The sequence below is a fragment of the Drosophila arizonae genome, chromosome 2, assembly GCF_054131065.1.
Source record: "Drosophila arizonae isolate 15081-1271.41 chromosome 2, UAZ_ARI_1.0, whole genome shotgun sequence".
Lineage (NCBI taxonomy): Eukaryota > Metazoa > Arthropoda > Insecta > Diptera > Drosophilidae > Drosophila > Drosophila arizonae.
The window spans coordinates 6,141,937-6,169,346 of record NC_142922.1 but is presented as its reverse complement, the minus strand read 5'-3'; the positions used below and the strand labels follow the sequence as shown (position 1 = coordinate 6,169,346).

The window sequence follows — 27,410 nt, the reverse complement described above, 5'->3', positions numbered from 1 at the left end:
TGTCCACATTGGCCTTTGGGCCCAAGATGTGCAGTCGTTTGTTGTACAATAAAATCTGACAGCTGCGCTGTGGACTGCGCTGCCGGCGTTGCAGTCGCAGTCGCAGTCGCAGTCACAGTCGCAGCTGTCGCTGGCAGCGATACACGAACCTTCCGACGACAAACGTAACGGCCTCTAGCCGCACCTGACGACGACGCCGATTCGACCGCGAACGAGATCGAGCCAACAAAAGTGCCGCCCAAGAGGCAGCCGCAGCCGCCGATGACAACAAACCCGTCGTGGCACTCGCAGACGCAAGACGCAGCGCGCTTCGATCCGATCACAAAAGTGAAAATAGCTGAAAAGGCAAAAATAAAAAGAAACAATCATAATAAAAGCAATCGACCACAAAACAACCATAAAAACATCAAGAGCGAGAGGGAAGAGAGAAAAGTACGAAAACAGAAATCGTTGAAAAACTTCGCGTGTCACATTCAAATGTACAAAATGCAGCTCTCTGCTGATCTCGAAAATTGATAACGTCTGTAAACTAACATATGTTAAATCAAAACAAAGAACAACAAATCAGTGCATTTAATTAGAATCAAACGATCGGCTTGAAGATGATTTATTTTCGTTGACAACGCCTCAAAGTAGATGATGGGCGAATCTAATTATTTCATAAACGTGGCCCACATTATTTTCATGGCCCTCTGCTCGTCGGGCTAATTACGTATGTTTCGAGCCAGAAACGTGACTGGCATATCGAAAAGACATAAGGTCGCCCACGCACATGGGCCATGGAAAAGTTCGCCCCAAACTAAACAAATTAGGTTTTCATTAAAATGTCTGCCCAAAACTGAAGAAATTGCAGTGGAAAATTTTACATCTCAACCAAAAAAATGTCTAAGATAATAAATATGTTGAATAGCCAAATGAGGGACGTACGGATATCGGAAAAATAATGAAAACAAAAATCAAAAACATCGTAAATGCAAATGAATGGAAAATATTGTATTCGTTGATCGACAATATAAATTACTGAAATTAATTCGAGTTACTATCTAAGTCAAGCCGAGGGTCAAATACATATTCTTTGCTAGTGCTGTTAAAAACAAAATTAAATTAAACTAAAGCCCATCTAAAAATAGTCAGATTAGTCATCTGCGCAATAATTGAAATTCTGTTAGAACTCTGAGTGAAAGATGACCAAGAAACGGAATATGCGATGACTTTTTGTGTTTGTTTGATGAGCAGCAGTTTAATTGGAATGCAAAACGTGTTTTAAATATTTTAAGCAGATAGCGTAACTAATTTCGTTTTTAGTATCTTTTATTTAAATTAGTCACACGAGCCAGAACAAGTTTCCAAAATTCATCTATTACAATCTGCTGTCGACAATGATAATTCATAATTTATAACTTCTGTCGGTTGGCCTGAAGGTGCGCAAAGACCAGGCTTACAAGTTCGACTCGTGACAGGTTCACAAAGTCAAGAGCTTCCTCAATTCCGGTCTAGAAACGCTGCGTGAGTGATGGAGCGAGCTAGCTAACTAACATGTACATGTATAAATATTTGTATACCTGGCAAATTAATAATAATAACTGTGCAAAACACAACAACAACAACAGTCCGTCAGTAAATTGCTAAGGGCGTGATTGTGGGACTGTTTCCGCAAATTATTATTGCTTGTTTAGCCGGGCTGGCTGGGTGGCTGGCTGGCTGTCTATCCCCAGGCCGCAATCGCATTAGCATCAGTTTTTGGCCGCACAATTGCCCAGCGAATTCATAGAGAAAGAGAGAGAGAGAGAGAGAGAGAAAGAGAAATTAATTAGTGACATTATAAATAAAGCATAATCACTTTGGTGGCAAATCATTTGACATTCGCTCGCTCGCCAGCGAACAGTGCGCGACAAAACACAAGCGAAACGAACGGCAAAACAAAAACACAGAAGAAACTCGTAGCAAAAGAGACCAGAGTTAAAAATAACACAAAGGAAAGCGAAACTGAAATCAAAACAAACACAAAAACAAGAACAGAAACAAAACAAGCAGCGTCGTAAATAGTCACAACTGCGCCGGTCGCAGCAGCCAATCACGAGCCGGTCACGTGGCCAGAGCGAGCGTGGGGTAATCAATTTCCTTCCATTCCGCGGCCTGGCTGCCGTCTGTCACATCATTTCTTGTGCTTTGTCTTTATCACTTAGTGCACATCTCACTCATCGCAGAGGGGGCGGGGGGCGTGGCGTATATGGCGGCCATTGGCACAGGAAATCATCCGCTATAAATGCGGACACAATGCCGGGCAGCTAGCCAACCTTTGCCAATGCCCACATACATATGTCATGCATCGGTGTGTTTTGAAAAGCAAATATTAAATTATTCCGTTCGGCTTAGCAGCGCGAAACAGTTAAAAATTGGCACAATTTGCTGTCGGGTGAAATTCAACAGTTATTTTTAGCCGGCATTCAAAAAAGTGAATTTAAGTACTTTGAAGCGCCGCGATAATTGATCAAACAAACATCAAATTATATAGTATATCACACTCTTTATTCGACAGAAGCGCGTAACGGAAGAACTGTGTTAATTTCAGACTGGAAGTTGACTGAAGGTAAGTGCGAATGAGCACCGTGTGTCATGTGTAGACTAAGCCATTGGGACATCTCACATAGAGTCAAATATTGGGTGATTCACTTAACTTGTGACAATCGGGCCAACAATTTATTCAAGGTATCATGCTGTCAGAGCGAGAGTGGGAGAGGGGGGGAGGGAAGGGGAGTGATGGTGCTGGGGCTGCTGCAAAACATGAAACATTTTGCAATGCGTTTGTCATGCAATTTTAATCGCAATTGCATTTTTAATTTTCCTCTTCCATCTGACGCCAGCGCACCTTGCCAAAGGAAAGAAAAATGTGCGCAGCGAGAGAAAAAGCAGTGAAAGAAAGACGGGGACATACAAAAACGAGGGAAATAAAAGCAAATAAATATTAAATGCAATACACTCAATACAAACACAGCAGAGACAGCAGCAGCAGCAGCAGCAGCAGCAGCAGCGAACTGGCAAGCAGACAGCCAACGGGCAAAAACAGACATGACAAAGCACAGGGCGCGGGGTAGTGAGGGGCTGGCTGAGAATGCTAGGGGTTAGAATATGGCTGATAGAAAACGATGAGCAGCGAGCCCGAGTCTGTGACAGGATGCGAGCGGCCCACTTGCATAAATCTACATTGAGACCATTTTTCATACTCGCTACACAAGGCTGAAAAGAGAATATTGGGTTAGTGTGGCCAAAGAGACGGCCTCTAATCCAAAGTAGTCTATGACTAGAATTTGATTTGTCATGGCAGAGTATGGCTGAGTCGATTACGATTTAGTTTCAGCTTCGGTCTGCAACGAATTGAATTCATTTTCTCTTGCAACGCGAAGGTCGCAATCTGAGTTAAAGCTAATGCAAACATCATTTAATGGGCAGCATCAACTATAATGCCTCGATGTCAAACTAACTGACACTGACCAATTAAATGCGCGCCCTCGCCCCCTCCCCCTGTCGAGCCACTGGCGGGCTGTCAGGTTGTCAAGCCTGGATTAACCATTTCATAAATATGACAGCAATTGCCACAGAAGAAGCCACCACAGCATGTGACCACAGCATAATGGCAACAACGAAACACACACACACACACACACACATACATAGAGAGATACACGAGGATTCACTCCCACACACATATTCAGCATTCATTAAATATAAATATTTATGAGCTTTCAATTGAATGCATGCAGCGCATAAAATAATGATATTCATTTTGTGGCATGTTTTTAAATTAACCACAGAGTGGTTCTTAAATACCCTATTTTTAATAAGCTTACAATATAAATATATAAATTATGCACTAAATGCATGTTTAACAGCAACACAGTTGCAATAGCTGTACAATAGGTAAAACTAACTGTAATTCATGTGCAATTTGTATGTAAATGCTTAGGGCACTTTAAGTAATACAGACAAGATAATAAATTACTAATCTATAATTTAGTTTTAGTCAACAGCTTTGCGTTAAATGAATTGTTTGCCATATTTAGTCTTATATTGCCAGCAAAAATATTTTATTTTATTTATTTTTTTTTTATTTTTTTTTTTTTTTTTTTTGTAAATTTGAAAAATGATAAATTAGTTCAAGTTCGAGACTATCGAATCAAGATATTATATGCACTTCTACTGTGTACCGGTATTAGAAAGTCGAACATGCCTCTTATATCTATTTGACCACTATTGGTCTAATTTCAAGTAGCTGGCCTAGGCCATAGGGAATTCTAATGCTCATCCACACGAACGAACAGCAGTTGGACTGTTGCACAAAATCAATATGCTCGTCGCAGCTAGTGAGCGAGTATTAAAGCCAAACTACTATCAGCAACAGCTGAACATGCATCTTCACTTTTTAATTGACAACAGGTATAAAATAATAATAAAAAAAAAAATAAAGGAAATTTAAATATGCATGAATTCAATCAAGCTGTTGACGACAAACAAATATTTATTCACTAAATGTTCTTTAAACATTTAAATGTTCAAAGCATTAAGCCTGGGGCAGTAGGACATATATATGCAGCAATATATACATGTGTATATATACAGTGGTTCCCAGCTTATTTCAACCAGCACCTCAAAAAAGTTTGTTGGTCTATAATCAATTCATTTATTTTTGAAATTTTTTTTTTAGTATTTAAAATTGTTTAACAACTAAAAAATGAGCTTATTTCAACCATTTATGAAATAAATTTTTTTAGTTTTACATATTATTAAATATTAAAATAATATTTTAAAAATAAATTAATTAATTTTGTATTAGTTTAAACAGCACACTACAAACTTGCGTTTAAATTTTTCGATATCTCCAATAGTTTAGATTAGATCAACAACATTTTTCTGAGGTGCTCGTTGAAATAAGCTGTGAGCCACTGTAGTATACATATCTTTTTGTATCTCTTTCCGTCACCTGCTCCAATTCCTGTTTTGATCTGCGGCAAGCTCAATTAGTCATTTGCATTATAATTTTGTAGATTGCTCGCTAGGCTGTCAAGAAGTATAATGCAATTCAAATCCATTCAAGTTTAATCAAATAAAATATATAGTTTTAACTTGGTTAGGTCATTAAATTTAATGATTATATTCAGCTCATTTCAAATTGATTATTGAATGGATATTCATTTAATAAATGGCCATTACAAAGTGATAATAGTATGTAAAAAGCGTACATGAACAATTGAAATTCATTCATTTATTGAATCATTTTTCCCCCGACATTTTTAGCAGGCGATTTAAAATCGCCGGTAAAACGCGCGCGACATTGCGTGCGTTTTTTTTTTCTGTTTATAATTACAACAATTTGCTAAGTACTCAATTTGCATGGCACTTCAAATACACAAAGAAGCGTGCCAACAACACAAAAACTTTGAGTTGCTCGCGTGACAAACAATTGGTTTTTTTTGTTTTGTCAATTTCTTGATATATATATATGTCTGTCGAAATCATTTGATCAGCCCTAACACCTTGGATAACTGCCTCGGCATGTTGGTCAAGCGTATTACTGTTGCTTTTAATATCACTTCAGGCTTGTGTTTATTGCCTGCTCTAATCAGCTGCAAACGAGTAGTTAGAGGCCCCAAAGCCACGTCTTATATTAATTAAGCTGTAAAGTCATTAATGTGCTCGAGCTGCATCATTTAACAAAATGCTATATCATTTTCAGTTATAAATAAATATCAATTTTGAATTTTTTAAAGGGTAATGTAATTAATGTGTTATCATAGTACAAGGTTACCTGGATATTTGAGTAGATATATGTATGTAGATATGTAGTATGTAAGTAAGTAAACTTTGTCTATTAAGGGCAGAGACTGGTGCTATATATACTGAATATAGTATCAATTATACTTTTAGCATTATGTAAATTAAAGCAGAAGCGATAGTCTTAAATGTTTCATATAGAACCAGTTCCAGTTCAAGTCCCACTTCAAGTTCCAGTCCCAGTTCCTACCTGGTTACTTAGTCTTCAGTGTGCCAAGGACATTAATTTCTTTTATAAACATTTGCATATCATTTGAATACAAAGAATAAAAGTTTATACAATTTTGTTGATTGATCATTTGGCACATGATGCGATGCCAAATGCCATAAACTGATAAACAAATCAAAAAAAAACTCGTTCCGAAAATCTATTAATGCAAACGTGTCAATCGTCGTCTGATGCTCAGCTGCGACAGCCATTTCTGACTAATCGATAGAGATTCGTGAAATTATAGCAAAGTTCAATGACTGCGTTAAGTAGTTCACTGAGCCGGCGAGGTCTGGATTGAGTGCATTTAACCCAAATTGAAATTCGAATCGATTTTGACAAATGGCAAGGCGCTCGCGGCGCAGACATGCCAACATACTAAATCGAATTAGAATCGAACAAACAAACAGCTAAACTACTGTGCGGCGGGCAGCAACAAACAGCATGCAACATGCAACATGCAGCATGCACGTCGCTAGCAATTATCAATGAAATTCAATAATCAAAGAAGTAAAAAAATGAAATGCATTTGCAATCTATGCTTGTATTAGCGGTCATTGAACTGCTCACACACACTTTTATACATGTTTATGTATTGCAACAACAACGGCACTCAGAATCGCCAGCGATTCACAAATTAAAAAACCACTCGCACCTTGCTCACCTGACCTGCGGCAAGTTCTGGCCAGAACACGCCCCTGCGGCCCAGCCTGCCAGTTACCTGTGGCTTGTAGACAAGAGACAACGGACAACGGACAACAGCCAACAGAGACGTTGAAGCCACATCCTCTGCTGTTGTCTGCTGCCCGCTGTTGACTGTCATTTCGACTGCATTTGGCCAAAGTTGAGCTACAGCCATTTCACTTAAGTGCTGGCCCAGTCTAGCTGTAACTGTGAGTGCTGCATGCTGGCACTGAGAGAAACAAATGACAAATAGAACGTAGAATAATAAATAACCGAACAATAATTATATTATAAATAATACTTGAAAATCAATTGTTGATCAAAATAAAATAATATTTTTTATTTATTTATTTTTGAAAACCTTGACAAGCAAACAATTCTTTTTTAATTAATTAATTTAATTAATAATTATGTTGTGCTTACATTCACTCCAAAAAATATATTTATAAATGCTGACTAAAATAATTTAATTATTAAAAATTAAAGTTAGCTAATTAGTTTTTTGCCAAGTGCACTTGGAATATGATTATTTATTGTTGTTGTCTGCTTGCTGAATTATTCCATGCGCCACTTGGAAGTCCCCCAGCTGTTAGTTAAGCTTGTGCTGTGTTGTTGTTTTTGTTGCTGTTGTTTTTTCACGCCGTGGAACAAGTCAGAAACGTGAATAAAATTGTAGCGCGTTCTCTAATCATAAAGCGCCGCCTGGTTTGCATTTTAATTGCGTTTTATTCACCACAATTATGTGCATACAAATACATACGCATACACATACAAATATCAAAGTTGAATTTGTTGTTGACATTATGTATTATGGTTAAATTGATGCAACTATCGCAATCGAGTGCGCCTGCTGCAATATCCTTGCTGCAATGCTCCGGCATCGTTCTCTGTTTATTGAGTGTGTGTATATTGAATATATAGGGCTGCACTGACGCTATTCCATGATTGCCGCAATCAAAGACGGGGCTCGTTGTTGCTGCTGTTGTTGTAATCTAAAGAAATTGGCAGAGGGTAGCATACTAGGAATTGTTGAAACCAAATCAGCCGTACAAAATCCATAACAAAGTAATCAATGAAGGCTGCTAGCAAGCAGCCAGACAAGGACTGCCAAACAAGTCGGAAGCCAAAAAACAGTTTCTTGTGGCTGCAATTTGTTGGCCAACACGCCAACCAGCCAAGCAGCCAAGCAGTCAACGAACCAGCCAGCCATGCAGCCAGCCAAATCAAACAAGCAACTGGGACAGTGGCGCTTCGCTGCTCCTTGGCCGCCTTGCTGGCTTCCTTTTGTAGCTGGCGCTTCCTTACATCGCCTAGTGGCTCGGAGTGCGCCCGAACATCAATTGCAAATACAGCAACTGCAACACCAACAACACCAACAACAACAACCAGCACTGTCGATAGCTTTGCACAAAACTTTGCCACCCAAAAATGCTTCGCCTAGTTATCAGGCTCGCATTGGCTCTGCTTTATGCGACTAGGCAGATGATTGCAGCAACTATTGTTGCTGTTGTTGTTGTTGCTGTTGTTGTTGTTGTTGTTATTGCTGCCGGCAACTAATTGAATTGCTTGTTAGCAACACACAACAACAAAGCCCGATTGTGGATTTTTCCACAGATTTATATTATTTTGTATTTTTTCGCCAACTGGTGCAGCCCTCTGGGGCATTTCTTTAAAGACATTCCTTAGGGGCATATATTGAAAAGTTCTCATCGTAGAAGCTACTTTAATTATGGCTTAAAGCTCATCTCTGGCATGTAAGAAAACGAATTAAAGGAACAGCACTTAAGGCGAGCCTTGGCTCAAGACCAGATCTTCATGGTCGAGCATGCTTTAGGTTCGCGAGCTCTTTACACTGCAAACAATTCTCTTTAGAGATATACATATATATATTCCTACAGGGCATTCTTTAGTCTGGCAGCTGATATGTTGCTGCTCATTACTTGTTACCAGCTATTGTTGGACGCGTGCAGTCGACATTTTTGCCAGGGAGCTAATTTTGAGAGGCAGCGCACGTGGCGTATGTGTACTATGTGGATGGTCTGTGCTGGCTCTTTGCATTCTACATTTTGCATTTTGATAAAGTAGTTTATATATACATATCTAAATATGCTTCCTCTTTTTTTCCCCCCCTAACTCTGTGCATGATGTCTTCAAGTCGCGAATCCTGCTGCTTGAGAACGGCGGCGTTGTCGTCGACATGACGGCAACGCCTTGTAGCATGCACAGCACGCAACATTCTCATAAAAATTAGAGCCTGCGCGAGTCGAGTCGACTCAAGTCGGGTCGAGTCGAGTCGAGACGCGTCGAACTGGGGCTCGAGTGTGCGGTCCGAGTCGAGTGCATGTTGCATGCAACATTGCTATTTATGAACTCAACGAGGATGCCACTCCCAGTGCTGACTCTCTGTTGCTGTATGCGGACCATAAATCGCAGCAGATAAATTTCATTCTCGGATTTCGTTTTGCTTTTAGCCACCACAACGGCTTGCAACACTGGGCCCTGTCTGCCCTTTGGCCAGCCAAGAAAATATTATTTAGTATACCCTATACAGTTAAATGAGTGCGCACAACTTAATGCAGACACTTGTAACACTTGAGGTAGCTAGACAAAATATATAAAATATACATATATAAATTATGCAAAACTAATTAAATTTTATATAGAATAACAATGCACATAAATTTTTAAAAATATATTATACAAGCAAAATTTTATATAAATGCCAGAATATATCATATTCTCAAATTTTTAGTATTTTCTAATGTTTAAATGCAAAAATATATCATATTCTCTATGTTTTATTGCTCGACATAAGCTGTATATATTTTCTCATCTCACATTTTCTCACAATTTTCTCCCATTGCATTTTCCCTATCTGCTTACACCTGATGCCACCTGATTAGGTATCAAGGCTGGCGGTGTGCTAAAGTTGTGCAGACTTACTACTTTGTAGACTGGATTAAAATCGTTTTCATGCTCCTTCGCCAAGGCGCACACACACACACAGCCACACAGTGGTGAGGCGCATGCAGTACAGTTGCCCGTTTTATTTATGTCAATCTCGGCGCTGGTCTTGCTGTTGGCCCTTGGCTGGCTGCTTGGCAGCGAGAACTCGGCCTGGCAGTAGGCATAGCACACACACACACACACACTCGTACACAATATACATATAAATGAGAAAATACAAATAAAATAAAAACTGAAAATAAATAATCAGCTGGCAGCGACAGCAGCGGGGCACACCCACTTCCTGGCCCCCTGTGCGTGTGTATATATGTGTGTGTATGTGTGTGCCTCATGGGAAAGGTGGCGAAAATGAATTTCACTCGCTGTGCGGTTGCCATTGTCGTTGTTGTTGCTCTTTAATTATTTATATGCTCTATATATGGTATTTATACTTTTTTTTTTGTTTTTTTTTTTCTGTAATTTTCACTTTAAATGCCAGTGATAGTTTTCAGTTACGTTGTTATTTATTTTCTTTGTGGCACTTTCGCATTTATAATGCATTTAAATTAATTACATTCTTAATGTGACCATAATCCCTGCCATGCGTTAAATGACTTTTATAATTTTTATAAGCGCGCCGATTAAATTACTTGGCTTAAACCATAATTCAATGCCAAGCTAAAACAGTTCACAGGATTAACAGTCCGGCAGGAGAGAGTATTTGATCTTTAAATACAATTATTATTTGTTATATATTATTTATTTGCAATAAATGTAATCTCTTGGCTCTCTCCCGGAATACTCTTTAAACATAGCAATAAATTGCGTCAGCACATTTATCGCCTGCATCTCTCAATATGGAAGCATTAAAAACAAAATAATTAATAACGAACGGCAAATTACAATTTCATATACTGTCCTGTCAATTGAATCAGCAAGGAGAGGCGAGGGGGTTAACACACAGCGGGCTGTGCTTCCAGCTTGAGCTGCAATAAAATCCAGCAGCAATTACCAATTTTTCTGCTTCTTCTTCTGCTGCTGCTGCTGCTGCTGATGCTCTTGGCCACATTTGCAACACGCATTTAATTGCTTGTCAGTGCGGCAAATGGTAGCACAGTTGCTGTTGTTGTTGTTGTTATTATTATTGTTGCAGTTGCTGTTGTTGTTATTATTATTGCGGCTGAGGCATTTAATTTGCTGAACAGCATGCGGCTGTCACAATAAAAATCATTCAAGTGCAATTTAACCACGGCTAGTGCACCAATCCGCACGCACAGTGGGCCAATTCAGTGCAGTTAGCTATTCATAGCATGATTGTGAATATTTAAGAGATATTGGCCCTTTAACTGTCTCCGCTACACTAATAGCCTAACTAGCGCCCTTCTATGTGCTTCTCATTCGATTCAATGCAACCCTGGGCAATGAGGAAGACCACTGTGCACGCTGGCAGCCCAGCCTTCACTTCGTTAGCCCCGACAATGCCTGAGGTTCCGTTTCGTGTTCGAGTTCCTGGTGATTGGTGTAACATTGCCCACCATTGCCAGTGGCATCGGAACCGCCAGTTGCAGTGGCTCTGTGGGCCACTGTAAGTGGCTCGCCGTTGAAATGCCTTTGGTCTGCTCGTGGAATTTTGACAGCTCCTCACGTACGCACACACACAACTCCGCTGGCCGAACATGCCAAATAACAAGCAAACATGAAAATTCAATTTGTTAATAAAGGAAATCTGTTCAATTCGCCCTTTGAGGCCCCACAGGAGCAATATGAATATAAACTCACAAGATTTCATAGCGTTGTAGAACAGCTCTCAATTTGGCTTAAAGACTTAAATCACAGAAAATGGGTAATTGTTCTTGTAACAGAACAAAAGTTGGCATGAACTCGAAAACTTTACATCTCCTTGTTAAGGGTCCATGGCAGAGATGTTTTGGCCGCGTATTTGCTTATCGATAGATGGAAACTTAAATTAAAGAAACTGTAACTTGAAACTTGCACTTTATTTTAGCTAACCTACACATTCATTCTCTTGCTAAACACGCATATGAATTTGAGTAAATATGCTTCACAGGCTTAAGCAGCTACACATTGTCTGACAACATATCAATATCAATAAATTCTTTTAATTATTCATTTTCTTATTTTTTTACATTTTGGTTTTGGTCCATTCATGTTCTTTAAAAATACTGCCTAATTAAGACATGACAATATATACAGGCTTTGCGTTATAGGACTATAATTGACCACAGCAAAAGCTACAAATGAATGATAAAAGAGTTTTTCAATTAAAGCATATCATTTCATATTTATTTATTTAGCACTGATGCAAATGTTAAATGTATCAATAATTGCGCTATGAAATATGAAAATAAATTAACAAATATTAAATATGCGCGTGTGTGCTTCGTCATGTAAACAGTGTCGGGCAATTAATATAATTATTTTTTATTTAATTAATCAATGTTTTAATTGAATCAATCAATTTCATGAAATTTCAAGAAATTTAATGATATCAATCAACACTTTGCGAGCCGTGTGAACAGTCAACTAATTGTGGTTTTGTCAAGTATGTAGTTAAATTCTCATATTTTTTGTTTTTTTTTTTTACATTCGAAAATTTGTTTTTCTAAATGGAAAAATGTTTGATCAACGCGCACAATCGAAAATTGTGCAAGCAATCACAATAAGTAAGCTGGGCAAAATGCTTTTAGCGATTCACGTGACATTTTTACATTTGTTACGATACATAGACTGGTTGTTGTTGCTGTTGTTGTTGTTATCTGCAAAATACAATTTATAAATATTTTTTCAATGGCGAGTGCGACACTTTACACGGAAAAACACGCAGACGCCCGATGAGTGACAAGATAAAGCCACTTAACAAAAATAGACAATTGTTTATTGTTGTTCTAATTGTTGTTGGTTTTTTTTTTTTTTTTTTTTTTTTGACAGACCTTGGTATAGCCATCATTTGCCCAATTAATTTGTATTTTTTGTTTAGTCTGATATCGTTTTCAGAATAGATCAAGTGAAGTGCATTTTAAATAAATAACTAACTTAATAGAAGTTATATTTATAGTTGTAAGTATATTTATAGTTGGTTGTCTTAATTAACATTAAGTGTGACGGTTATCGCATTGTGATTTGTTTTCCATCGATTATTTAAGCTGAGCACACAGTCGAAGCGCTTTACAGTTGGTTTGTTTGCTCAAAGGCCAAGTTAATTAAATATGAAATGAAATCTTTGAGGCTAACAAACATATTTATGCAAGCATTAATTTGCCTAGAATTTCGATTTAACTTTGAAATTGTGAAATTTCGCTTTCTATGTACATACTTATATAATAATATAACAAGTGCAAACTGCAAACAGCAAATGGCAAATAGACGTCATTAAGCGCAAATATTAACTTGCTTCATTTTGATTGAATATGCTCTGGGGCTCTTTTGCCTGATTGAAGTGACTTTTATGTGGCTAATTGAACAGCTGCTAATGAATGTAGCAACAGCATTACGTATAAACAAGAGACGGTGCTGTAGATAACGCTAAAGCCTCGTCAAGACGTCACACGGCGTGAGCAGCTAAAGTTTAATCAACGTCATTGCTGAAAATTAGCATAAATGATTTAATCAAAGGTAAGTGGCAGCCAAGCTTAGCGTTTCCGAGAGATCCCAGCCAGCCTCCATTGGAGCTATTAAGCAGCCGACGCGTAGCTAACAGAATCATGTGTTAATTTTTTAATGGCATTTCATAAATCTTTTAGCGCCCGGCCAAACTGCTGCTCCACTCGTCTGCTCTCGACGCCCACTTGTGATTTTTTGTTCTTCCCCGCACCCTAACCCCCCTTCCCGCCCCCTGGTTTAAATGTGTAGAGCACATTCAGTTTAATTGGTTGACTGCATTTATATTCACATAAAACGTTTGCCAAAACGATTTCATTTAAATGGCATATAATTTGCGTACGCTTCACATAAAAGGGTAAACAAAATTGTTAAGCACATAGGAATGTGTGTACGTAGCCACCTCTTACACTTTGCACAATTAGCCAAATGCAAATAACAAATGAGATAGTTTGATTTTTATTTCATATCAGAGAACGGGCTGTAGCCAGAGGGTACGTATTGTAAGCACATGTAAATGGAACGTAGCTGCAAAATATTTATATGAAATTGTGTACTCCAGCTGCTAAAATATTTAACACTCTCTTGATTCGCATACGAAGCTCTAAAGTGTAAATGTACAAAACTGAACAAAATCCCAACAACACATGTTAAATATGCACGGCGAACGTGCTGCGCGGAATATGCCTCGCATTTGGTATTCAAATCAAAGAAAATAGCCATAATAATGAAATCAAATGCATAATAACAAAGAAATCAGTCAGGCACAGCTGACTGTATAATACTCGCTCACACTCACAAATGAAATCAAAATTCTTAAAAATTGTGAAATAACTCTATATTCAGCTAAGAGTTCAAGAAAGGCTTGGCCGATGATCTTAGTTTAAAAATCAGTTTGCCATAAATCTAAACAAATTCAGATGCCAAAATTCGATTCTCTGTCTCAAATCGATTCAACATCAAGTCAAACGATTCCAATATAATCGTTTCAGCTCGTAATCGAGTGATGCACGTTGCCAAAATATATTATCTGAAATGTTCAGCGAAACTCGTGAGTTGTCAAATTCGTTGTCTCATTTCGCTGATTTGCGATGCTCCCCATGAACATTGCCAAAATAATCATAAAACAAATATCTGAATTAAAGCTAAAAGCTTTATAGCTGGATAGCCTGCAGACTCTTTTCACATTTCGATTGATCACAAAATTAAATGTTATTTCTACGAAAATAATATATGTACATATGTACATATATAAAGTAATACCAAATGTATTAATTGAACTTTCAATTAATCATCTATTTTAGCTTTAGCACTCATGGTGCGCCTAAGCTCTTTAGTCCACACGGAACAATTCCGCTTAAGGCCTCTTAGTACTCTTGGCTAATTAGCTCTGGAAATGTATTTTACTTTTCACTAAAACACCTGCTACTAAAGTAATTTCCTGCTATCGATTCATGCATATAAATAGCTATACTAATTTACTGTTTTTATTTTTTCCACAATACAACTTAATAACAATGTATTTATGCATTTATTGATGTATAATTGAGTTGTCTTCGTAGTTAAACAATTGAAGACCTCCTTTCTGCTCTATAAGCATTCCATGAAATTGTCTGCCAAGCAAATCTTCTTTTTCTGCATCGTGATGAAACGCATTCGAGTAGTTGAGATTCATGAGTCCTCTTATTGGTAATAAAGTTGAATTGCCGTATTCAACTAGAGCAATGTCGAATCATTGCAGCTTTCAAATGGAGATATACGATTCTATAATATCTAGAGCTTGGAGTTGGAGTAGGAATTCAAAGCTCAACTGAGTGTAGGATACCAACTAGTCAATCACATTTCACTAAAAACTTTCTGCTTCTTTCGCCATTGCATATTTATAACAGCATTACGTATATTTTTTAACCTTTCCATCAGGCAACAACAACAAACAAACATCGAACATCTAAAGCAAATGTAATAAAAACTTTTTTTCTGCTCTTGTTAGCCAATGAACAATGATGGCCCAAATGGCTGGGCAAAAAGTTGTTATTGTTGTTGTTGTTGGCACATGGCAAATAAATAGAAACCGCATCGAAACTATTATAAAAACATTTTCAATGTGCACATTGAGAAAGCGCAATTGCAAATTGATTTGTGTGGTTTTATGCATTATATATATGTATATTTTTATATATATGTACATATGTATATATGTTAACTTGACTCTGGTCCTGCTCCACCCTACCCCCGTTCAAGCTGACCTTTCAATACTTTTGCGCTGCCAGGCAGAAAAACATAAGCCACACAAGCTCAACGCTGCAATTGGGCGTAACCGAGTGCAGAATACTTGCTCAGAGTACGAAAGGAGTTCAATTGATTAATACCCAAATATATAATGTATATGCATAGCACATCTGACTTAGATATGGTTTGTTTTTCATTTTGCCACGCCCCCGAAGAGATAAATCTGAGTAGCTCTACAGTAACCACTTGATATATATATTATCTGAAGAGTTTTTATGATAGATAGCTAGATAGCTAGTTACTCACTTTAAAAAATGCTAATATACCTTCTAGAGATTTCTAGAATGAGCATGAAAGAGAACAACAATATTAACAGTTTTTGTGTATTTTCACAGGCTTATGAATTTGTAATTATGCTTTCATATGCAGCATATTTAAGTGACAAACAAATAGTTTGTGAATACAAAGCGTTAACAATTACTCAATTTAAAGACATTAAAAACGCGTTGGAAAAACGTTTTTTATTTGTTTTATAAATATTTAATTGTGTATATTTAATTCATAATATTTGCACAAATAAATAAATTATGTGAATTTTTTTCTTTTTTTTTCATGAGACATACCGATAGAAAAATAAGCTGATATAAAATTAATACGGAACATATTTAATTGAAAGTAAACAAAAATGAATTAAATGCTAAAAAAAAAAAAAAAAAAAAAAAAAAAAAAAAAAAAAAAACTAACTAAAACTTAGTTTGGTATAAGCATTTAATGTATAGAATAAATTAGATTTTAGTTTTATTGAAACATAGCTATGAGAGTTTTTAAAAATGTAATTTTCATTCTTCAACTATTATTACTTAATATTTTCCACCTAATATTTGCATTGCAATCTTGACTCAAAGTCAACAATATCAATGTAAATCAATATTAAACACTGTTAATTAGGTACGATAACATTTTGGTGCAGCTAATTTAAATGAGAATTTCAAAAAGTTCACACTAACAATAAACTTGGCCAAGATAACTCAGTTTGCAAACATGTAAATATTTAACTGAAATACTTACAGCTGCTAGACTACGTTTATCTACTCAAACGTTTTTTTTTTTTTTTTTTTTTTTTTTTTTAGTCTTTTTTTGTCTGCTGTTGAAACATTTGTTTTGGTATAATAAAATAACTGTGAAATATCTCAGTTGTATTTGAAATTTTATGAATGCGGAATTCCGTAACAGTACGCTGCATTATCTCAGTCAAGTTACAAGGCAAATGATATAGCTAATGTTAGCTTAGATCAGTTTTTGATAATTTAAATGAAGTACTTCTCGACTTGAGGATAAACTAACCAATTGGATTAGCTCAACTTAACTCTAATCGCTTTTACTGCTTAGCTGAAGGCAACAGACACAATTGGGCTCCACATTTTATTGCACTTTTGCCCTTTGTTGGCCTATTGCGACTTGGAGTTTTATATAACATTACACGTGTAATAAAATTTAAATTTAAATATTGCAGAGATGTGCTGCAAACTTATCAAGCAGATATAAGTAGAATAAATTTAGTCAAATTAAAAAAAAAAAAAAAAAAAATATTAAGATTATATGAATATAAAGAAGACTTGAAAAGATACACAAATGTATATATAGACAAAATATCAAAAAAAAAAAAAAAAAAAAAAAAAAAGTAAGAACTAAATTAGAAGAATGATTAAATGTTAAAAAAAAAAAGAAAAAAAAATAAACAATTATAATTTCAATTATAATTCAACAACAATTTCAATTCTCCACAATTTAATGTATGCTGAATAAATTTATAAATATTCAATTTCATTTATTAAACAACACTTTATCAATTTATCAATCTACTTATTCAATACATACACAAACTAAATATTCTTTGAGGGTATATAATCGTCGGCCTGCTAAGGATATTTGGTATTCCTCAATGATATCCGGTTTGCATATTTTCTACTTTTGCAACAGGTGAAGAGTTTGCTTGTCGAGCAACATTATAAAGTATTCCGTTTCAGTTGAAACCAAGAAGTGCAAGTGTAAAAACCTTTTAGCGCAAAGTAAATTTTAATAAATTTAAAACTTTGGCCCAACTCTCGAGTGTGTCCATTAATTCGATGTGCTACAGCACTGAAATTCGGCTTAGGCTGCTTAAACGAATCCCAACAACGACAACAACAACAACAAAAACAGCCACAAGTTGGCTTATGTACAAGCTTTTACCTAATGAAAATTTATGAAGTGCCGTGCCAAAAAATAAAAAAATAAAAATATATGAATGAAAGAAAGCAAAGAGCGTAATTCTCAAAATTATGTAGTTCAAATTTGTTGCTAGCAACTTTTGTTTCAAATGAAATTATGGTTCATTATTTTGCACAGAACGCGAGCGTGGGCCATAAATTATACTTTCCCCTTCCTTTTCGCTTTCCCTTTTTGCAAATGCAAAAATTTAGAACTGTAGCAATTCATTGAGCAGTGATTTCTAGCTACAGCTACAGCTACAGCTATCCGCTTGTCGAATGAGAGATGTGTGTCCAAATCACAGTCACTGGGAATGCTGCAGCAGCTCATTACTCATTGCAGATTAATGACCCAGCTATTCGGATAAGTCTGGAATAATCTGTGGTAGCGTCACACAGCTGTGAAAACACTTCCGTTGCCCTCGAGGCCAACTAACTCAAAAATTCTAGATTCAATTTATCGTCTTATCAGCTTGAGAGCGAGCCTGACGTATTTCGGTTACATCCAAGTGAAACGAGATAATATTTTGTTATATTTTTTATGATTTCATAGACGGACAAACATTTGCCAGTTGTCTGGTAAGATTCCATATAAATTTCACTCTAAAGCAGCATTATAAAGGGCTCAGTGAGCAATAAACCACATTCACGCGAAAAACACCTGCTGAAATTGACTCTGGCTCTGAGTAGTAGTGTTTGTCGAAAATATTTTCTATGTAAATCATGTTAGTCGCCCGAGGCAATTAAGCCCTAGCTTCTTATAAATACGGAACTGGGACTCCGCTTGCGGCATTCAATTGTAACTTTGGAACCGTAAGGTCGTGTTTCCTGCGCGTACAAAACACAAAGGACATCCTCAACAGATTTGAAAAACAACTCCTCATCACGTGAGTGCCTATAATATAGTACAGAAAGCGCTACCGTTATTGTATAGTAAACGCTACCGTTAAATATTCGTATTGATTGATTTACTCACCGATTAACATCGAGCGGTTACCCTATTTATTCAGCTGGCATTGACATATGCTGCTCTATATGACGCACTTGCTGCAGAAGCTGAAACTTCATTTTGTCTCTTTTTGTGGTGATTCAGTTGTCGTTCACACGAAAAACATGAGTTATCGTAATATTTATGAGACCTGTGCTTAAACGAGACATATACTGTCTACATTTCTATTTGCATATTCTCCTAATTGATTTTGTCACGATATGAGTAGAATCTGGAAAAACAGCATAAATTATCGCTAAAGTGAGTCGAGTCTCTATGGGCTACTGCTTCAATAGGGTTCTCTATGAAGCAGGATCTGAATATCTGAATATTTAGGATATTTTGAATGCAATGGACGGAAGAAAATTAAGAAAAGGCATAAGGATATGAAAATCTATTGAAAAGAAAGTTCTTCTGTTTTTCTGTATAGGCTACTGCTTCAATATGTTTCTATACAAACTCTCTACATCATCAATATAATTTAATATTTAGGATATATTGAGTGCTATATTCAACTGAAATAATGAATATTAAGAAAAATAAGAATCAACTTTAATAAAGTACTTCTGATTTTCTATATAACTTACTGATACCCAAAATTCAGCTTCACTCTTCTGCTAACGCAATAACATTGTTAAATTAATTTCTAAAATAATATTTAAAATTTTGTTTCACTTTTTGCAATCGCTTATAGAATTAAAAAATGTTCAAAAAAATATTTTAAATTTAAAAGTTTTATAACTGGCATAAGCTTCCGCTATATATTAAAAATGAACTCAAAGTTAGATAAAAAAAAATAATAATAATAATAATAATAATAATACCTCCATTTCATATGCGGATAGCCCAATGAAAGACTCCACAAATGATTTAACGAATTTCCAAATTGATTCAAGTCTCCAACGAATTGTGAATAATATTTTGGCTGACAGTGTTGAATGCTTGAACAGCTGATCTGAAGCTATCACACGCCGACACGCATAGAGCAAAACCTAATTTGGAAGGAATATTCCACGCTCGATTCCAGCTGCTAGTAGCACTCGAGCAATCGTTGCGTTGTCAACAAATTGAAATGCGTTAACGTCAATGTCTTTGGAGGCGGATAGAAAATATTTTGGGTAAACCACCTACATTGAAAAGAAAAAAAAACCCGTTTATTAGTGCAAGTGTTATATTTTCGCTTTTGTTTTTTGGCTTAACTCGGATAATTCGGTCGTGACGTTGTTAAATTTGGAGCTCTCAAGCTTTGACAGTCAAGCGTCTTAATGAGTGAACAACAATTACGGCAGCGTGCGACAATCTGAAGTCTATGCAAATTAGCTTACTTGCTGGCAACTTCATTTGAGTTCGTTACGTATGCGGGCGAGTCCTTCGGTGTGCCCAAGGAGCCGGCTTCAACTTGTGCCAAGGGACAACAACAGCAACAACAAGTGCAGCCGACAATGGCAAACAACGCCCACTTGGCTTATAAATGATGTGACCGAAATGGGACCTCAGCTAAAACAACAACAACAACAACACCAACAACAACTTGGTTCCGTTCTGAGGCAGCACCCACACACACACACACACACACACACACTCAAGAGTCCAGCGAGGTTGCTGCTGTTGCTTGTTGCTGTTGCTGTTGCTGTCAATCAAGACGTGCAACATTTTTAGCATAAACACAAAGTGACTTTCTTGTTGTTGTTGTTGTTGCTGCTGCTGCTGCTGCTCCTGTTATTGTTGCTGCACAAGCTGGTGTTGTCAAACTTTGCTGTTGTTGCTGCTGTGTGTTGTCGTGTAATTGCTGTTACGCTTTGCCAAGTTATTAAGTGAGTTTGTTGCCGTTGATGCTTCTGCTTCTGCTTGAGCTTGTGCTTGTGCTGCTGCTGTAGCTGTTGCTGCTGCTTCTGTTGCTGTTGCAACATAATCTTCTGATTATGACAAGTTGCTTGAATTTTGCTGCTGTCTTAAGCGTAACGCAAATTACACTTGATAACTTTGCACAGAGTGCGCGAGTGTGTGTGTGAGTGAGTGAACGTTGCCCACATTCAAGCTATCCTATGTTGAAAGGAAATTAATTTAAGCATTTGTGCGGTGTATGCTGCACGTGTACGCTGCCTGCTGCTTGTTGCACTTGAGCCAGCTCATTTGCAACGGGCATCCATGGAATGCAACACTTTCTGGCAACTGTTGCACCTCGTCGTCAAGTGGGACCCCATTACCGTAGTCAACTAATTACCGTTAATTATAAATTGAACGGGAAACGCACATAAATTTGTACAAATGACACACGCAAATGTCTCACCTGTCAAGCGTCAAATGCAACATATGTATGACTTATTTCAATCAGTGTATACCCTGCAGTGGCAGATTAGTTATTGAAATCGATTTGGCATGTTGGATTTAAGAGCATTCTATAGGTAATGTAAATTACAACAATTAGATAGATAAATAGACAGTTGGATAGATAGATAGATTGTAAATGTAGATATATAGATTGTAGATCGATAGATATATATAGTTGGATGGATAGATAGATTGAGAGATATATAGATATTTAGATAGATAGATGACAGATAGATAGATAGATAGATAGATAGATAGATGGATAGATAGATCGATAGATCGATAGATCGATAGATCGATAGATAGATAGATAGATAGATAGATAGATAGATAGATAGATAGATAGATAGATAGATAGATCGATAGATAGATAGATAGATAGATGGGTAGATAGAAAGATAGATAGATAGATTGATAGATATATAGATAGAGATATAGGTAGATATAGAGATAGACAGATATAGAGATAGATAGAATGTAGATAGATAGATGTAGAGATGTAGATCGATATAAAGATAGATATGTAGATAGATAAATAGAAAGATAGATAAATATATAGATATACAGATATGTAGATAGATAGATAGATAGATAGATAGATATATAGATAGATAGGTAGTTAACTGGATAAATAGATAGATAGACAGTTAGATAGATATATAACAGCAGCAGCTAGAGCCGCCTCGACAAATTCCAAGTGCATATAGGGTATGCTCAAGTGCCATCATAGCCACAGCTGAACTCGCTGCTGGCTGATGCGTAAGTTGAATGAAGATTTCAGCTGTCAGAGGTAGTAGCATTGAGGCTGAAATGCATATGGCTAATTGCACACTTTTTGCCATCAATTAACTAGGTGAATGCGGTGCATGGAGCATTTGCATAAACACGTCCATGATATGTGGGCGTTGATAATTGATTGTGACTCTCTGCTTGTTGTTTTCCCCATTGTTCTGGTCATAGTCGTAAATGCAGGCATTTATGCAGTGATGTGTTTATCATTTGAGCTCCATCAATCAATCTCTGCTTTAAATGCATTTTGTAAGGTTGTCATTAGGCGCAGGTTTGGCAGTTGTCTTAATTGCTCATTGGTCCTCAAGTTGTCAGCACTTTGCCAACTGTTAAATGAAATTTGCGTCTCATGCATATTTATGCGAAATGACTATAATTAAATATGCTAATTACAGCTGATTGTACGCAAATAATTGGTACAATCATTTGAAATTATAATTCCGAGCGCCAGCCCCGAAAACAACGGGCCAAATTGAGCCCTAGTCCACGCCCCCGCCCTCCCCTCGCAAACAATAACAATAACTGCGACAGCGACAGCCCGTCCAGAAGGATAACACGCATTTTTAAGCTCACAATTTAGCATAAATTCAAATGAAATCCACAACAATGTTGCGTGGGGCCCCGTGACAACTGCTGCCGGGCAACTGTTGCCAATTTCAGTCGCAATAGCAGAGACAACAAACAACAACAACAACAACAACCAAATAAAGTTACACAAAAAACTGAAACACGAAAAAAATGTCCACAAGAATTAAATAAATTACAATGTCGCCTGCAAAGTTTTTGCTGGCAGCAAACAATTTGTGCAGCTGCCACATGCAGCCAAAAGGGGCGCACTCACTTACCCTGCCACATGGCTGACTAGCCATTTTTACCTGTTCCGTAGCTGCAGAGAAAATGTTGTCTTCTACTATCTGCCAGCGGGTGGGTCACTGGGATGATCTGCATATTAGCCAGCAGCAGCAGCAGGAGCAGCAACAGCAGCAACAGCAGCAGGAGTAGCAGCAGCATCAGCAGATGACACGAAAAACGTTGAGCCCACTAATTTTTTATATCAAGCCAAGTGAATTAAAGTTTTAATAACTTGTGCTGACAAGCGCCTTCCTTCCGTTGGCCGCGCCGAGTACGCTGCCCAGTGCACTATCAAAGTTAATTGAAAATCTGATGGCTAGTCATAAGCAAGCGTTAACTGGCAGCCTAATTGCAAAAGTGTATCAAAGCAAATTGCTAGCTACTATTGACAGCCGCTAAGCGAAAAGCTGGCAAACCAAAAAGAAGACCAAGAACCAAAAAACAAACTCAAATTGCTGACGTGAAGATGAAGATGAAATACCCTACACGAAATGAAAGACATAAGAGAGTAGACAAAGTAAAGCTAAGACTATTATAAAATATTAAAATCTTACTTTAAAAGTATGATATGACATTTAAGCCATTTATTATTAACAATATCATATGGAGCATATCAAATATCGTTGACAAATCTGTAATGCTCTGGGGATGCATCAAAGATACAGCAAATTAAAGCACACTGAAAACGTCAATTTTGACAAGAGCTTTTGCAATGCACACCTGTTGTAGACAGGTGAGGATGCCAGCATAAATATTCATTTAAAGCAAGTCCTTGGTGACAAAATGTAGCTAGCATAATTTATTACCAACAGCAGACTCTATACACAAACAAACAAAAGAGCCGAAAAGAGGTTTTTAATTTAAGCTGGCACGCACACACACAGAGAGAGCTAGAAGAAGAGAGTGAGAGAGAGAGAGATAGAGAAAATGAAAACAAAAGTCTCTTGGACAAATGTGTCGCAACGCTCAAGAGCTGTAAGAGTAGAAAAACATTTCATTAGTTCAATTAGCCAACAGAGCTACGAATACGGAGATGGCATTGGTCGGCCGGTGTCCAGTGGGTGGTGCTGGTGGTGTTGCTGGTGTCGGTGGGTGTCTAGTGGCAGCACTCTAAACGATGATTAGTGTCCTTTCCTCTTGTCACATGGCATACAAGACAAATTATAGTTTGCTTAGCCCCTGGCTGGACACTTAAATGCAAATTTATTACCAAACAGCGAAACAGAGACTAAGCAAACGTAAACTGGCATTGCCAATGGCTTCTATTTACGGTCATTAGCACTGCAGAGAACCTCCAAGCAAAACCTAGCTAGAGAGAGTTCAGTGTGCAGCTACTTAGAATTAAATATTCAAATATTCCATAGACAAAGCCTGACTCATGCTCACTAAGAGTGCGACGTCTGTTAGTTTCACAATCGAAAAATGAAAGACTTTCGGAACCAACTAGCACTACAAAAATAAATAAATAAATTTCATTTAATGCATTTGTGACATTTATTATTGATTCACATGTAACATGCATGACTTTCCGATTGGCACATGATATATACATATATAATACAGTCGAATCTCGATCAAAAATCGCGATAAATAAAAAAATCGTTCTCGATAATTCTCGATAACTTGAATTTTCTGAGTAAATTGAAAACCAAAAACTGATCACCTTGCCATTTCGAATTATCGGGGCTCGACTGTATATGCAGTAATTATAGTAAGATAATAAATTACGTTACGTTAAAAACCCTTTCATAAGCAATATTGAATTAATAAATTTATAAAAAAAAAAATTCCTCAAAAAAAATGAAAATAATTTTTATGAGCTATGGGAAAATATATATGAAAAATAAAATATGGAAATCGGAACAAATAACGTTAATCAAGCTAGGAAAATTATTTGTCGAATAGTTCGTGAATATTTTCCATAGATGAAACCAATAATGGCTAATAATAATAATAATACAATATATCTAAATGCATAAATAAATAGATTAGCATTTCGCAATCTTGTTTAAAGAGCAAACATATGTCCCTCCATTGATATACTCATCGCATCTACACAGACTTCTACACGGAGATCCATTGAGATTCGCCCCGTTGGGAAATTAAAAAGTTGCTCCAGTCAATTGACTACGTGTCAGACATTTATTGTTGTTGCACATAATATTGTTAGAGCCGGAATGAACAATGTTTGTGCGTGGCTGTGGAGTGTGTTGCAAGTGGCCCGGGCAACGGTAAACGCGTTAATATGCCTAATATGCAAAACTGTGGGTGCCATAGTCTGGCCACTCAACGCCCTGGACTAACTAACCTAATTATTTGCGAAATGCGCGCGGTGCATGGAGCAGGGGGAGCGCAAGTGGAATACCACAATGCAAGCCCATTGTAGACCACAGCAGGTGGCAGGTGGCAGGTGGCAGGTGGCAGGTGGCAGGTGGCAACTGGAGAGCAGTTCAGAGCTGATGGCCTAGAGGGCAGTTGCCAGTTGAAGAGAGGAAGGACACTGCAGAGCACGCGTAATGAAAACTTTGTTAAAGCAAAAGTGCAACTGCGGAAAGAAAATAAAAAAAATAAATAAAAAAAACTCAATATATATGTATCACAGGAAAAGCAAGCTGAAGAGCAACCCAGCCTGAGCCCTACCTAGGGAGGGAGTGGGAGAGAGTGTAAGGCGAGTAGACTCCAATGGTGTCGAGTGCTGCTGTGCGGCATCCGGAGCATGGACGTGAACGTGGCGACAACGTGAAATTAGTTGTGCATGTCTGTAGCACAAAGCCGGGTATTACGAGAGCTGCAAAAAGAAACTCTGACCACCGAATTGCCATGATGAAGTGCTGCCAGCCAGACGGCCAGCCAGCCAGCCAGCCTGGACGATGTTGATCAAATTAACAGCATGTGGTCGGTTTTGCTGGCCTCACTTTGCTATAGCATACTTTTCAGCGGCCACGCGACTCACGCAAATTGCTAAGGCGCGCCAGCTGCCTAATTGTTGCTGCGAACTCTGCTGGAGCAGCAGGAGAAGCAACAGCAGCAGGAGAACACAAAACAGTTGAGATTTTTCACAAACTTGAAGGACGCGTGACACTATTTCAAAGTCAGACTGCAAATAAATTACGAAATGCGGCAAGAGTTATTATAAATTGCAGGCGAAAGGCAACAGAAATCAAGAGCATGGAATCTGAAGGTTTCTCCCAGCAATTGCCAACTGTGTGTATGTGTGTGAGAGTATGTGTGTGTTTATGGCTCTAAAGCAGGAAACGTAATTTCTAACCCCTCGGCAGATTGAAATATTGGCATTTTAAGCCAACAAAAACAGAAGCTGGAGCAGCCAAATTTGGCAATACGAATATCAAATACTCTGACTTTAAATTTTTATATATGCATACAAACAAAAGAAACATACAGAAGTGCATAGCCATAGCAATTAATCACTGTCTATCGATCAATAATATATATGTCTGTAGTCAGAGACATTCTTAAGATTATAATAATTGGAAGGGTATCAAAGTCGTGCAGCAAATTTTTGTTTGTGGGTCTGCTTTGATAAATGATTTTGTGGTCGTTGCAGAGGCCAAGTGAATTTTAAGTCAGAGAAAAGCCACATTTGGGGCGTGGCAGCAGCAATGACTTTTCTCATTACAAAGTCAGACGTGGACGTGGACGTGGTCAAAGAGAAATCGAACAAAACTTGACCAAAAACCGCGCAACGCACTCAAAGGGCAACATGTGTAAGGGTCGCTCGGTTAAGGGTAAAAACTACGCAACAAAACGAACCAACACAAAACAGTTAACAAACAATTGTCCAATGCAATGAGGGAAAAATGGCAAAGACGATGAAATCATTTAAAAAAATACAAAAATAATGCCAAAACAAGAACAAATGCATTGGAAGAAGAACAAAACAAAACAAAGCAAAAAAAAAGTGCTGAAACAGTTGCATGTTGGCAGAAGTTTGTGAACCGCATACTTCAACTTCAATTTGCTGGCGACGCGTCGCGGGGAGGAGTTTGCCACGCTCGTATTTCATTACCCGAACTGGTATTAAGTGGCAAAGTTTTGTGTTTAACAACTTTTAGCAGCCGTGCGGCAAAAGTGAAGAAGAGAACCCACTGAAAGTTCCCGCTGCAAAAAGCACCAGCAGAAATACAACTGAAAGCAGCTACGAATCAAAAGTGCACAACTCAAAGTTACTATCTACGCCAAGGCGAGCGTTCAAAGACATCGAAAATATACAGATGGAATACAAACAGCATTCTTAAGAAACTTTCAGAGCTGCTGCACGCTCCTACGTTGATTAAATTCATATTTCAGTTATAGCACTATCGATCCCAGTAATTGCAGCTGAACAGATATGTATGCCAAGATACTCCGATTTGTACGTTTGCTGCAAGTACAGGGTATAAGTAGCTGGAGAAGAGTGCGACAATGGCAAACGAAACAGAAGTAACTTGCTGCCACTTGACTTAACTGCACTTGCCACCCAGTTTGAAGGGGCGTGCCAGGAGGCATGGCCATTCGCCAAACGAAAGGCGACAGCCCTGCGCGCCCGACTGAGCTGACAAACGCGATTGCCACGACATTAACTTGAAGAGGTGCGTGCCGGCCCCTGTGACTGTGTGTGGGCGACAACGGATGAAAACTTAAAGCACTTGATGGACCAAAAGTTATGCCCACACTGTGGCTGTAAGCT

At 37.6% G+C, this 27,410-nt stretch overlaps 1 protein-coding gene across 5 annotated transcripts in view; it reads left to right on the top strand.

The window, feature by feature from the left end:
- Window positions 1-261: 261 nt before the first annotated feature.
- Window positions 262-27,410, top strand: part of LOC108608936 (sodium-coupled monocarboxylate transporter 1) — a 47,772-nt gene continuing 20,623 nt past the window's right edge. Inside the window, exons 1-3 of one of the 5 annotated variants that reach the window (XM_089462949.1) lie at window positions 262-432; window positions 1,306-1,506; window positions 2,540-2,590. The gene's annotated coding sequence lies outside the window, so the exon portion shown is untranslated. Of the gene's footprint in view, window positions 433-1,305; window positions 1,507-1,831; window positions 2,110-2,539; window positions 2,591-17,220; window positions 17,584-18,316; window positions 18,651-27,410 lie in introns of those variants that run through there. The other 4 variants (XM_018000577.2, XM_089462948.1, XM_018000579.2 and 1 more) reach the window with 4 other exon arrangements.